The sequence below is a fragment of the Lycium ferocissimum genome, chromosome 2, assembly GCF_029784015.1.
Source record: "Lycium ferocissimum isolate CSIRO_LF1 chromosome 2, AGI_CSIRO_Lferr_CH_V1, whole genome shotgun sequence".
Classification (NCBI taxonomy): Eukaryota; Viridiplantae; Streptophyta; class Magnoliopsida; order Solanales; family Solanaceae; genus Lycium; species Lycium ferocissimum.
The window spans coordinates 48,113,088-48,117,565 of record NC_081343.1 but is presented as its reverse complement, the minus strand read 5'-3'; positions in this window follow the sequence as shown (position 1 = coordinate 48,117,565).

Genomic DNA, 4,478 nt, shown 5'->3' with positions numbered 1-4,478 from the left:
TACCATATCTAGATGCACACCTAGCCTTCCAAATTTTCCAACAAAATACAAATAGGAAGTAGTTGATTTCTAATCAGATTGTTATGAAGATTTAGAGAATTCCAAATAAAACCAAGATTAGCAAAACAATGGTTCCACACACAGCTATAACTGTCTCACTTTCAAGGAAAAGATGATTGATGGTCTCTTCCCCGGAGTTTTACATCAAGAGCACTGAGAAACATTTTAAATGCCAAATCTGGACATGATGTTATCAACAAGGAATTTCCTATTCAAAATTCTCAAAAAAAAAAAAAAAAAAAAAAAAAGTAAATTTTAAAAGGAACATACTTAGGCCAAGTATAAGTCCATACCTACTGCTTGCTGCGTCTGTGTTTGAGGATGTCAAAAGCCGTGGAGCAACTAAAATTCTCCAAATAGCTTTGTCAGGTTTGTCTCGGTTGCCTATTGGAATTTTGGCAATCTTGTTAAGGATTTCAGTAGGAACCAATTGACCAATAAAGTCAAGGTCCCAAGTGTTGTTATCAGTAACTAGTATTAGAACCCGCGCGATGCGCGGTTAGCGTTAAAACAAACTAATCATATAAAATTGTTATCTTGTTTGCTTGAGCACACTAAATCTAATTACTTCAATAATATTACAATTGTCATTTATCTTCCCTACGTAATTTACTCCAAAGAGTAACTTTTGAAATTAAAAGAAACATTTCATGCAATTAGTGAATAACAATTGAAGTAAGGTTAAAAATAAGAAATGTAATTGATTCTTTTATACGACTCTATCATAATAACAATATGAAAAATCAAAAATCAGTTCCATGAATAGTCAATTATAATTGAATTTGATACACATCCCATCATAATGTTGTAAAATATTTCCTTCCACAAACATTTCCTACACAATCTCTTTAATGTCATTTGCTTGATGACACCATCATAATATTGTGAAATATATTGCTACTGCTAGATTTTGTTGAACCAAAAGTAGCATAATCTATGAGTACCAAAATATAAGTTGGTTAGGAGTATTTTACTTAAGTTCGATACTGATACTACTACCAAACTACATGCACAAAAAATGATATTTTTGGAGTCATTCTAAAAAACTCTTTTGCTAATCAAACCGCAAGAAGAAATTATCCAGGTAACATAAGTTGATTATATAAGGTTTTGAAACTGGTTTGGATTTTCTACAGTTTTAATTGAGACTTCAATCACACGATCTTTTTTTTTAACTTTAGCATGTGAATTTCATATACATCTTCTTATCTCAAAAGCGACAAAGTTTGCCTTGAAGACTAAGACTAAGATCATCTTATTTAATTGAAATATTTATTTAATTCGAGAAAGTGTTTGAAACGATGGTGTACTCTTTCCAAATCCTAATATCCTCCAAATATATGGCAGTTATTTTTTGCAAATCATAATATCCTTCATGTAGTTAGTTTTATCTTTCCAATTGCATGTACGTATAACAAATTGATGGACTGACAACATCTCCAACCTCGTGTTGATGCACAAAAGCCACATGCTTAGATTGGATTCCTTACGTACTTTTTCTCAGAGCAAATATTCAATGTGCCATAAGAAGAAGTATAATTATCTTTATTTGGCTCGGGAGGAGAAAATGGCTATATTATTATCAGAAAATGACTCTGGCAACTATTAAGCCTTATCTTCTGCTTTAACAGTTACTCAAAGTAGAGTCTCGTGTCTTGCAATTGTCCTTTAGCACAACAATTAATTTGAATGAGCCCTAATAGTTAAAATAGAATTCCAACACTTCAAATATAATTAATACTTCAAATGAGGAATTCTTTACAAACTGTAAAAAAAACAGGTACTACAGGTCTATACATTTCCAAATTATTCACTTTTTCGGTATCTTTGCAGATGTTTTCCTGTGAATTCACTATTTTTAAGTTGCTCAAGTGCCTTTTTTGCTGAAATCTCTATCTTGAATATTGATATAAAATGGAGCTTTAGCTTCTTCACTCATTTCATGCATATCTTTACTCGTTGTTCCTCTCACATAAAACATAGAAAATCAATACATCATGAACCTAAGCAAATAAGGTTGGCATTAACATGAACCAACAACTTCGATACAACTATCGGATGCAACAGATATAATGGTGTAAACATATCTGTATCACTGGTAAATTGAATTAATGATGGATAACTTCACTTAAGAAGAATTTACAGCAGCCAGAAGCGTTGCATCTTTGCATACACTATGCGATCAAGCCAATAATAATATGTGATTATTTGCAAAGATTTCATATAGAAGTATGAGAGCTTGACCTACAATTTAAGTTCCTAGAATGAACTGCACAAGTTAAAATTATTAGAATGAACCTACAATTAGTATCACCTAATACATTTTTACTCCTTTCAATAAATATATAAATATATTAGTATACTAATAAAGAAAACAATCTTTAGAGCCACTTGATAATGGAAGCATCTCCAAAACCAAGCTCCAAATCATCTTGTGCAGGTGTGATCTTGTTAGACAAAAGGTACACAACAGGCAACAAATACTCGAGTGTCGTCTCAATAACAAAATCTCAATTAATTTCTCCTATTTTCAATTATACAGGCCTCTGTAACTTTTGAATTAGCATCAAATGCCTTAACTATACATATGAATGACACTCTCTCATCATCCCCAATATGTAGCCTTTTTTGGATTTAAGTTACTTTTACTAAAACAAATATGAACGAATTTTCTCCAAAATAGAAACAATGGAACTAAAGCCATTACGCGGTAAGCAAAACAATTCTCTGGTCCCTTTCTGGAATCAGCCTATTCAAGCAGCCTACATGATGAGAAAACCATTGTCAAAGACTTGGGAATGCCTGACCACAAACCGAAGCAAGACACTTACTCATGTGGAAAACATGCACTATCCGATCAAATTTTAGAAGCCCATCCATGTATCTTTGACAACTGATACCACACCTAAGAATGAAATTCACTGATAACTGAACCAAATAATATGGTAAAAGAAGTCGATGCGAGGAATTCAATAGTATACATACCCCGTGATGCGCGGATTGTTTCAAAGAAAAAAAGAGCGGAGAGAGATAATTGTAAGAATCTTATCTTTATGTTCTGATCATAAGGATCATAGGGATAATTTCCTTGAACTTTTGTTAAGCTTATCCCTGAGCCTCTAATGCGGCCTTCGCTGAAGTACTATTTCAAGAGGGCGCTGAAGATCATTCCATAATAGAAGATGATGATTTGCTTGGTGAACTATTCGTGTGAACAAAACCAAATGTTATTGAAAAGACTATACATAAGCCAACATCTAACAGCAATAATACCTAAGAAATAATGTACGTATCCAATTAACTCTTATTGTACCCGTTTGCTGGTACTGTATGAACAACATCAGCAAGAGGAACGTCCTCATTTACTTCTCCATATTGTGATGTTAGAGGACCATAAAAATTCAGGCTCTGAATTAGACTAGTAGTGCTAATCTCAGCCAAATAGGAACTTTAAAGAAATAGAACAAAGTTATCAAACAGGACAAATCAGATTTTAGGGACCTCTTTCATTGATAATCACTGGATGAAAAATTCAAATAAGACTCATGTTTTTTCTTTAAGGTATTAACAACCAATAATACAAATATTTGTGCCATGAATGTAGAGAACATGTTATATCGAAGCACATATTGGAACCTGTGAAACATATGTGTGGATTGCTTGTAGCAAGATTAATCTTTCATTTTTTAATGGGCAACTTGCCTATACATCTAAAAAAATCAAGAACTATGACAGAACATTAGTCTCATCAGATATGCTTTCTGAAATAACTCCGAATAGCCATCTGATTGAATAAAATGTCCTAATGTTTCATTGCGATCAATCTCAGGATTGTTATCATGTTCCTCAAGGTAACTACATTGCAGTAGAAGAATATTCATGAGAAATAAACTTCATTGAAAAAAAAAAGGCTTTCCTGCAGAAAATGTGCAAAAGCAGAATGATTTAGTCCATTTCCATCAAATGCATGACCTTCAAATGAAAAAAAAAATGAAAAAAAAGACTCTCTGTGCTCTAATAATCGTGGTTAAATCAACCGGAAATGGAATTGATTGATGATAAGAAGTTAAGTACATAAAGATAAAGAAGTTATATTGGTACCTTATGACATCCTGCTTGAACCTGATAATTTATCTAATTTTTGCTAATAATATGGATTCAACGCATTCTTTTTCTATGCAAACAGACCAGAAATTCATTTTGCCTACAGCATTCGCGGCCATGGCCTTTGTCCAAGCTCACCGAAAATGACATATGGGCGTTCTCCGTATCAACTCTAAGACTCTCGAAAAATTCCATCATGTTTGGATGAGTTACCTGTCAAATACACCATTTCAACATCTAGCTATGAGCATTTCCAATTGAATGCAAAAACATTAGAATAACTGGTGTAGTACCCGCGCGATGCGCGGAAAATG